Consider the following 10969-nt stretch of genomic DNA (forward strand, 5'->3'; position numbering starts at 1 on the left):
GAACTCCGGGGTCTTTGGGTGTTGTCCCCTGACACCTCTGGACGGAACCAAAAAGTCCAGAACTCCAGGAGGAGGGTGCTGTTGATGATGCAGGCCAGGACCGGGCAGGCGAGGGCTCCTTTCCTGGCCCCAGTAAGTTTTAATTTTAATATAGAGTACTTATTTTTTCCTAGCGTTCCTCATTCGATTTTTTCTAAATCGTCTTTGATCTTCTTGTAGACAGGATCTAAATTCTTGTCCTGCCTCGACTATGACTCCGTGTGGTATTACTAGATTATTCTTATTAGTCTGTCTGTGTAGCTAACTAAGATTGCACATTTGGCATTTCCATTGGACTCCCATTCTAGTCAGCAATAGCTCTGTGCACTGAGTGCAGTCCTCTGGGATTGTCCATAATGTCTTTTCAAGTATTCTAAATGTTTATGCTTTGAACATTGCCAACAATAAAAAGGTGAATGACCACCAAGAAAGAATAAGATACTACTTTACTTTTGGTTTGGATAGGAGGACAATCCATTCTACTACTGGTGCAGGGACAAATCTGCACAAACAGAACTATGGACACTAAATAATGCATCGCTTAGCTTATCAATTATAATAGGTGCTGTAACTGTTAGACTTTCCACATACCTCAGTGATAACAGACTTTGTAGTTGAACCCCCAATCTCCTTACTGACTAGATAGTGTGGCAGAGTCATTTAGCTCCCAAAGTCACCAATGGCAGAGGCACAGACTCATGCTTGCAAAAATTCGAAAACCTTTAGCTCATCCACTCTAGTCTGGAGGACCAAAAACCACAGAGTCTATTTAAGTTTAAAAGCTTTATTAAAAGTAAAAACATTTATTAAATTCAAGTTTGTCATAAAACTGAACGTGTAACTGGAAATGGAAAAGTGCTTAGTGCTGACGATTAATTGGACACATTTCTTGTGGTCGAGCCGAGCTCTCACCTGGTTTGAACTTGATCCTGCTCGTGTTCTTAGAAGTCAAGCTTCTGTCTGTTAGGAGAAAAAGTGGTGCGTGTTAAAAAGTAAAAAGCAAACATTCATCAGTTGTGCCAAAAAGCGCAGCAAGACAACAGCCTTCCCTGGAAAAAGGGACATTTTTACTCTAGAGTACACAGTCATAAATTATTAAATTGTATACTGTTTTTTTCACATTTCTTTCTTCCTCCTAGACCAAATATTATATAGTAGTGAGTGGTGTATTCTAACATTATTAAATGTACTTTGTAGGTGGAACATCTGGAGACGGGGCCAGCGCGGAGGTGGTGGTGGCATTGGACGAGGAGGACAACTCTGGGGAGGAGGCGGTGCAAGTGCCGGACAAGGACATGCCTGTGAGGGTTCACACGGTGGTGGCGGGCAGAGGTAAGCTATACATTCCTTAGTCATTGAGATTGAAGACTGCAGAGTGTGCTTTCTGCACGGGTGTATTATAAAAAAAGCAGGTAGTAGCCTCCTCTAAATGTACTTCGACTTAGCTGTGAAGTTTTTGGCGAGAAGAATCCCAATAAGATCTGAGGTGAACTTGATGGATGGGATGAACGAAAAGCGAAAGAAGGGTGTAAGTAAGTGTGGAAGCACGAGAAATGTAATGATGACTGGCAAAGAAGAATGATATGTGTTTGCTTGGTCCCCGAGGTGGCTGGGAAGGTAAGAAAATGGTATGGTGCATGGCTGGGTGAATGATGAAGCAAGGATGGGTGGAAGGAGAACAGCCTGGGTGGGTGAGACAGAAACTGTATGTGTGCATATACTTTGAATGGATGGATGCCTGGATCATTCATGGTACTTTCTGACTCTTAGATAGCATATGTGTATCTAGAGAGAGTAGACGGTCACTGGATGAACTAAGTGTTACTTTGAAGAGCATGTAACACCGCACCCGCACGTCCGTTCCAGTGTAGGAAAGGCAAGGAAAAGAAGTTGTAACGTTGTCCAAATACTACCATGAATAGTAGCAGTAGTTTGTATTGCAACTGCAAGCACAGCATATATCCGGTTATTACGGTGGACACTCCCTAATAACTTTAGTTTAGTAGTAGTACGTCATTCATGTGTGGGGGTATCACTGTTCACTCAATAATAAGCAAAGCACATAAAGTCATCCCATATGTCATCAAATACATCCCATGTGAAGTGATAGATAATCAGATAATTTAGCTTCTTCATTTTCCTTTTCTAATACTCATTTGCTCCGTAGGGTGAAAGCTAAATTAATTAAGCAGTAGCCCTTTTAACAGAGTATTCTCAGTGCCACCCGTAATAGAAAAGTAAGAGCTTCACCACCTGCATGTACTGGACCGGTACAGTAACGCAAGTCTGTCTCACTCACCATGGTGTGCATCTGTTTTTCTCGGGTGCAAGTTCACTGCGCTGGCATTATGCCGGCTTGCATAAGATAATTGTGAGAAGTTGGCCTGATATGTAGTGTTTCCAATTCTGGAACCACTTGGTATCAGTCCAAACAAACCCCAAAGATGTCAGGTTGTAAGTCAACCTTGTTAGACAAGCTATCCTAGTGGTAGCATGGACTAAGCAGCCTTAAAGGCTTAACTTAAGAGGTCGTGTTAAGCGAGCTGTTTTACCACATACAATCCTGTAATCAAATGAAAGGACACCACACAAGTATATATTATAAAAATATATGTATTTATTTCTAAATTACTCCCCAGTACTCTTTATGAGGAAAGGGGCACAAGCGTTAAATCAAAAGCACAGTAAAACATACAAAGTTGCACAATTATGGATGAGGGCGGGTGGCCACTCAAACCATATACTAAAAAAATGGTATAAGAGATACCAATCAAACAGTGGTTAGGCCTAGGGCCTAGGGAATCGCTGGGAGCAGTCAGGACTAGCAATGCTGAAGTCGGGAGTAGCCCACGGAATTCGGGTGCAGCACGGAAAGTGCGGCTTGCACCAATGCAATGTCAATGGTGCGTAAAAGTTACACAAAGTTAGTTTAAGGACACTTCCGCTGAACCTAGAGGAACAAAACTTAAGACACAGACCCTAGAGGTGTGGACCAGTGTAGGAACACCGGCGTTGCAATGTTACCTCACCCACAGGAAGTGGGTGCACAGGGTCGAAGTGGAGTCGGGTTTTGACACGCAGGTTCTTGGCGCTTGAAGCTGAAGATGCTGCAGGCGATGTGAAGGAGAAGTGTCCGGTGGATCCAAGGGTGGATCTGAAGTGGTGAAGACCTGAAAGCAGAGGGGACAATGTTCAAAGTCACTGACCAGTGACCACCGTGGAACCAGATTGGAACCAGGCAAAGTCGGGTGCAAACAGGTGATCAGGGGTTGCTTTTCTCTGCAGCTGCGTGGACACGAAGAAGTCAAGGACGTCCAGGAGTCGATCACGAGCTGGCACTCAAAGGTTCTAGCTGATGGCGGTGTCGGCAACTCGATTGAAGCAAACAAGCCTTGGCTAATGCAAGCCACGGGGAAAGTGAAAAAGGCTTATTACTCGGACCAGCAAGGTCAGAGCGGGTACTCCTTTCTACGGGAGCGAAGGCAGATCTGGAGCAACCAGACCCACAGTGTAAATTGTAGATTTCGTTGCCAAGATGGCCGCTGACCACGTGACAAGCGGCCGGGATGGCGAGTCGAATGGCACAAAACAAAAGGACCCCACGCAGATTGTGGGGATGCTGGAGGGCTGATCTTTGTTGCAAATGCTGTTCGGTTGTGGGGCTCCTCAAACCCCAAAGCACAGAGTCGAGGGTGCCTCGAGTGCTGCGCAGTTAGCGTCTCGGGGGTCTTTCAAGATGGCCGCTCCCACGTCTCTCGGTGCCTCCACGGGTCCCTTCTTTGCAGGGACTGTGGATCGGTCTGGGAGAAGTCTAGGAAGCTGGGTCTTGTTAGGCGTTGCACTCGGGCTCTAGCGGGAGGCGGCGGCAAAGCAGACATCGAGGTGCTGGGTGATGCCTGTGTTCACAGGGTGGCCCCTCCTAGGCCACAAGGGAGATGCTCTTCAGTCTTCTGTTCATCAGAATGTCGAAGTCCAGTCGTCTTCTTAGTTTAAAGTTGATTTCAGGATGATCTGAGTTGCATTGGCACTGCTCCCACTCTTATTCCAATCTGAGGGGTGGATCTCCTGCTAGGTCCCTCCCCTATGGGTGGGACCAGGAAGGGGGGTGGTTACACCCCCTTTCCTTTGTCCAGGTCTCACTGGAGCTGGGGCTGGGCTGCCCCAGAACCGGTTTGACCGGATTATGCAAGGGGAAGCCTTGTGCTCCCCAGGCACTGTCTGGTTTCATTCAAACCTCCCTGCTACAATCCACTATCTCCTGTCTGGGGTGGTGTCACACCTCCCTGTGACAGGAAATCCTTTGTCCAGGCCTCCTCTGCTGAGTTTCGGTCAGCAGCAGGAGGTCAGACATGTGTCTGTGGCAGAAGCATCCATTTTGTGGGGCTCTTTTAAAAATCAACCGCGTTTTAGCAGAAGTAACATGTCGTCCCCTCGAGAGGGGTGGAATGCTACCCCTGTCACCAGGACTGGACTGGACTGGCGAGGGGGTAGAATTCCAATTCGTATGACACCTTACACGACATGTTTTGATAAAGCCAAACCAAAGTTAACATATAACCGCGAGGAATATAATGCACTTAATAGTATATGGTTTGGCATTATCCCGGAACAGCTAAGGGAATTGGTCCCGACAGCTGCAGACAGGCTCAGCTCATGCTAGAGCAACATCTCACATTAAACCACGCACTCTGCCTTCAGGATTGTTAAGGCCTGCCATAGGAGTGGCTCACAGGTTTATATGTGTCCAGATAGGTTTAGATATAGGCATACTATATCTAAGCAAGGGGTGATTACACCACCTTGCCCCAGCTGAGTGATCAGCCAGTTGTGTCAATTTTAGATAGCCAGCCAGGGGTGGCAAAAGATATGCTGCAGCCCCTGGTAGGCCTTGGATGCACCTATGCCCTGGGCACCTATAGTGCTCTGTACAGGGGCTGATAAGGTGACCCAAGCCAATCTAGTTATGCACCTAGGGTACATGGAATCCATTTTACAGAGAGAGCAGATAGCCTGGGGCCCTGATTAGCAGGGAACCAGGCCAACTAAGTCGAAAACCAGCTAAACACAAGGCAAAAAATCTGGGGTAACCATAGTCAGGTAGCCACCTTCCTACACAACCCCCCCCCCCCCCCCAAACGAAAGGAGATAAGGCTATCCTTGTCCAGGTAAGCCTTTATTGCCTGAGTGGCCATATAAGGAAGTACCTGCACTAGCATGGGTACCCCCTGTCTCATGGTCCACTAAGCAGTCCCTCACCCTTGGGGTATCAGAGGGTCTCCACCATAGGGAATCACTACCTTGGGTGTGTCTTTGCAAGTTAGAAGGCTGGTTTGGATATGGAGTTTTGAAGTGAGGCTCCACTAATTTAGGACTCAGCTTCCTCCAATTATCTTCCACCATGTGTGCCCTTCTCTCTTCAACTGAGTTGCACTGTGCTCTCAGGGTCAACCTCTGGCTACCTAAAGCTGGAGGCTGGGTCCCTCTGTTTGGCTTGCTGGAGGGACAGTTCACGTTTGGGCCCTTTGGGTCCCAGGTTTGGCTGTGCCCAACAGAATCCATCTGTGGGAGGTCCCTAACTACTTTTAAGGGGGCTCCCTCAGGAGTTTTTAAAGTTTTCACCTTACTAGGCCTACTAGTTTTGGTGCCCCTAATCTGTTGATGGGGGTGCTTTATTTGACAGGGGGCCCTCTGGGTCTCACTGTCCTTCTTGTCCTCTGCAGCCCTGGGCTGACTGAGGCAAGGTAGAGAGGAGCAGGTTACCTGCTCCAGACTGGATCCCACCTGAGAAGGGTCCACTGCCATCAGAGGCTCTGCCAGGCCAGGCCTAACAACCTCTGGGGCAGTTCCTTCATCAGGGGTAAGATCAGTTCCCTGAGGAGGCTGATCCTGTCCTACTGTCTGGTGAGGGGGATATTTCTCTTCCTCCTCCATGCTCTCAGTTTGGGTGGAGTGATCCATCATTTCAGGCTTCACAACACACATATCTGTTTGAGTTTGGGCTGTGGCCATCACAGCCCCACCAACCTTTTCAGGAGGAGACTCAGTTTGGGTTTCTGCTGTTATCATAACAGCTTTGCTATTCTGTTTTGGAAGAGCTTCTGGTAAAGATGGGGCAGAGAGTTGCTCAGCCCTACCAACCTTTTCAGGAAGGACATCTTGGGTTGGGGCTATAGCCAGTACAGCCCCACTAACCTTTCCATTGGAGTTTACCATTCTAGAATGGATTTCCTGTTCGACCTCAGCCCAGGCTGAGATTTCTAAATCATTACCCAGTAGACAGTCTACAGGCAAGTTTGGTGACACTGCCACTCTCTTTGGGCCAGTGACACCTCCCCAGCTGAGACTTACTACTGCCATGGGATGATTTGTGTGGATACCATCAATGTTTGTTACCTGGTATGTGGCACCTGGTAAAAGTTGCTTAGAGGGGACTATACAGTCAGCCACCATGGTGATGCTAGCCCCTGTGTCTCTAAAGGCCTCAACTTTCAAACCATTGATGATGGGTTCTTGTCTATATTTGCTCAAGGTATTTGGGCAAACAGAGAAGTTGGCAAACCCCATGCCAGTCTCATAAACAAGATCATTTGGGGATGGGGACCTGGATAGGCCAGGGTCCCCCTGGGCTCCAAACGTGAACCCACCCAGATTCCTGGGTGTGCTCCCACTTCCTGGGGGATTACTGCTGACAGTAACAGGAGGTGTTGGAGCTGGCTTTGGAGGTATGTTTTCTTTATTGCCATTCTTGGGACAACAGCTGTCTGTTTTGTAATGCCCAACCTGTTTACAGGCATGACAATAAGGCTTTTTCTCTGTTGAAGAAGTGTCGCGGGGCCCACCCTTTTCATTGGAATTTTGGGGCCCTGGGGAAGTCTGTTCTTTACTTTTATCCCCACCCTTATCTTGAGGCTTGGTAGACTCCTTCTTCTGGTTATTGTCCTGATTCTTAGGCCTAATCCTGGTTCTGACCCATTTATCTGCCCTCTTTCCCAATTCTTGGGGAGAGGTCAAATCTGAGTCCACCAGGTGCTGGTGTAAGAGCTGGTTCTGACAATTACTTAGGATCTGCTCCCTCATAATCAAATTATACAATCCTGTGAAGTCATGCACTTTGCTGCCATTTAGCCAACCCTCCAGAGCCTTAGTTGCACAATCAACAAAACCAGTCCAGTCCTGAGTCTGTGTCTTCTGGGTATCTGTGAACTTTAACCTGTACTGTTCAGTGGTTAAGCCAAACCCATCTATTAGAACACTCTTCAGGACTTTGTAATTGCTGGCATCCTCATGTCTGACAGTGAGGAGCCTATCTCTCCCTTTCTCTGAAAAAGAGTACCATAATATTGCTGCCCACTGTTCCTCAGGAACCTGCTGTACCATGCAGGCTCTCTCCAGAGCAGTCATCCATTTGTGGATGTCATCCCCTTCCTTGTAGGGGGACACAATCTTTGTCAGGTTTCTACTATCATAGGACCTGGGTTTCTCTTTAGGAATATTGCTGCCACCAGTGGCATCTAAGCCACTCAATTTCTGCTCCCTTGCCAAGGTAAGTTTAGCTTGAGCCAAGGTAAGCTTAGCTTGAGCCAGGGCTACCTCCTCCCTCTCTATCTGGAGTTGGACAGCCCTCATTCTGGCCCTATGCTCTTTCCTCTGGGAGAGAGTCATCGCTCTCTGAGATTCTCTTGAGGCACTAGAAAGATGAGAGTCCCCTGATTGAGATCTCACCCTCCTGTTACCTGGGAGAATTAGGTTATGAGATCTGGAGTGGTGCTGGCCCTCTCTATCCCCATGTAGGTCTAGGTTGGCCTGGTTAAGCCTGGCAACCTGTACCTGGTTTCCCCTCTGATCCTGATCTTCAGGCTCATCTATGTCTGAATCATCCTCCTCCTCTTCCTCCTCTTCTTCTTCCTCCTCTGGAGTGGTATCAGTTACAGGGGGGTTCACTCCATATCCTGACTCTAAGGGAACTTCATTCGCCTTCTCTAAGTCATCCTGTTCTAGAATGGCTATCAGGATAGGACAGGTGGGACTTCTGCGCCTTTTTAACCCTCTTGAGATGCACAAGGCAATCAAGTCTTTTCGGGTTAACTTGTCATAGCTGTAAGTTGCCTTGGTAAGGTCAACTGTCACAGGAGCAGACCCTGAGGCGTTTCCTGTGTCAGACATGACTGCTAGTGAGGTGTAAGTGGTGCACTTACCTACACTAAGTGTTTTCCTACTGTACCTTGCTAGGGAGTTGTAGTCAGGGTGTGCTAATCCCTTTAATCTACAACTACTAAGTTCAGTAGAACTTAATATGCTAAGCTTTTGATTTATATGTACCTAGAGGTACTTGATGTGATCTTTCAATTTGATGTAAAGATTGCAATGGTAAAACAAACAGCAAGCTCAAATCCCACCGCTGCCACCAATGTGAGAAGTTGGCCTGATATGTAGTGTTTCCAATTCTGGAACCACTTGGTATCAGTCCAAACAAACCCCAAAGATGTCAGGTTGTAAGTCAACCTTGTTAGACAAGCTATCCTAGTGGTAGCATGGACTAAGCAGCCTTAAAGGCTTAACTTAAGAGGTCGTGTTAAGCGAGCTGTTTTACCACATACAATCCTGTAATCAAATGAAAGGACACCACACAAGTATATATTATAAAAATATATGTATTTATTTCTAAATTACTCCCCAGTACTCTTTATGAGGAAAGGGGCACAAGCGTTAAATCAAAAGCACAGTAAAACATACAAAGTTGCACAATTATGGATGAGGGCGGGTGGCCACTCAAACCATATACTAAAAAAATGGTATAAGAGATACCAATCGAACAGTGGTTAGGCCTAGGGCCTAGGGAATCGCTGGGAGCAGTCAGGACTAGCAATGCTGAAGTCGGGAGTAGCCCACGGAATTCGGGTGCAGCACGGAAAGTGCGGCTTGCACCAATGCAATGTCAATGGTGCGTAAAAGTTACACAAAGTTAGTTTAAGGACACTTCCGCTGAACCTAGAGGAACAAAACTTAAGACACAGACCCTAGAGGTGTGGACCAGTGTAGGAACACCGGCGTTGCAATGTTACCTCACCCACAGGAAGTGGGTGCACAGGGTCGAAGTGGAGTCGGATTTTGACACGCAGGTTCTTGGCGCTTGAAGCTGAAGATGCTGCAGGCGATGTGAAGGAGAAGTGTCCGGTGGATCCAAGGGTGGATCTGAAGTGGTGAAGACCTGAAAGCAGAGGGGACAATGTTCAAAGTCACTGACCAGTGACCACCGTGGAACCAGATTGGAACCAGGCAAAGTCGGGTGCAAACAGGTGATCAGGGGTTGCTTCTCTCTGCAGCTGCGTGGACACGAAGAGGTCAAGGACGTCCAGGAGTCAATCACGAGCTGTACCTCAAAGTCTCTAGCTGATGGCAGTGTCGGCAACTCGATTGAAGCAAACAAGCCTTGGCTAATGCAAGCCACGGAGAAAGTGAAAAAGGCTTATTACTCAGACCAGCAAGGTCAGAGCGGGTACTCCTTTCTACAGGAGCGAGGGCAGGTCTGGGGCAACCAGACCCACAGTGTAAATTGTAGATTTCGTTGCCAAGATGGTCGCTGACCACGTGACAAGCGGCCGGGATGGCGAGTTGAGTGGCACAAAACAAAAGGACCCCACGCAGATGGTGGAGATGCTGGAGGGCTGATCTTTGGTGCAAATGCCGCTCTCTTGTTGGGTTTCTTTAACCCCAAAGCACAGAGTCGAGGGTGCCTCGAGTGCTGCGCAGTCAGCGTCTCGGGGGTCTTTCAAGATGGCCGCTCCCACGTCTCTCGGTGCCTCCACGGGTCCCTTCTTTGCAGGGACTGTGGATCGGGCTAGGAGAAGTCTAGGAAGCTGGGTCTTGTCAGGCTCTGCACTCGGGCTCTGGCGGGAGGCGGCGGCAAAGCAGACGTCGAGGTGCTGGGTGATGCCTGTGTTCACAGGGTGGCCCCTCCTAGGCCACAAGGGAGATGCTCTTCAGTCTTCTGTTCATCAGAATGTCGAAGTCCAGTCGTCTTCTTAGTTTAAAGTTGATTTCAGGATGATCTGAGTTGCATTGGCACTGCTCCCACTCTTATTCCAATCTGAGGGGTGGATCTCCTGCTAGGTCCCTCCCCTATGGGTGGGACCAGGAAGGGGGGTGGTTACACCCCCTTTCCTTTGTCCAGGTCTCACTGGAGCTGGGGCTGGGCTGCCCCAGAACCGGTTTGACCGGATTATGCAAGGGGAAGCCTTGTGCTCCCCAGGCACTGTCTGGTTTCATTCAAACCTCCCTGCTACAAACCACTATCTCCTATCTGGGGTGGTGTCACACCTCCCTGTGACAGGAAATCCTTTGTCCAGGCCTCCTCTGCTGAGTTTCGGTCAGCAGCAGGAGGTCAGACATGTGTCTGTGGCAGAAGCATCCATTTTGTGGATCTGAGGCTCTTTTAAAAATCAACCGCGTTTTAGCAGAAGTAACATGTCGTCCCCTCTAGAGGGGTGGAATGCTACCCCTGTCGCCAGAACTGGCGAGGGGGTAGGGTTCCAATTCGTATGACACCTTACACGACATGTTTTGATAAAGCCAAACCAAAGTTAACATATAACCGCGAGGAATATAATGCACTTAATAGTATATGGTTTGGCATTATCCCGGAACAGCTAAGGGAATTGGTCCCGACAGCTGCAGACAGGCTCAGCTCATGCTAGAGCACCATCTCACATTAAACCACGCACTCTGCCTTCAGGATTGTTAAGGCCTGCCATAGGAGTGGCTCACAGGTTTATATGTGTCCAGATAGGTTTAGATATAGGCATACTATATCTAAGCAAGGGGTGATTACACCACCTTGCCCCAGCTGAGTGATCAGCCAGTTGTGTCAATTTTAGATAGCCAGCCAAGGGTGGCAAAAGATATGCTGCAGCCCCTGGTAGGCCTTGGATGC

The 10969-nt window shown here is 48.2% G+C and overlaps 1 pseudogene; it reads right to left on the minus strand.

Annotated features, from left to right (window-relative positions):
- Positions 1-5902: 5902 nt before the first annotated feature.
- Positions 5903-8202, minus strand: LOC147729282 (uncharacterized; annotated as a pseudogene).
- Positions 8203-10969: the final 2767 nt, after the last annotated feature.

The sequence above is a fragment of the Lissotriton vulgaris genome, chromosome 2_2, assembly GCF_964263255.1.
Source record: "Lissotriton vulgaris chromosome 2_2, aLisVul1.2, whole genome shotgun sequence".
Lineage (NCBI taxonomy): Eukaryota > Metazoa > Chordata > Amphibia > Caudata > Salamandridae > Lissotriton > Lissotriton vulgaris.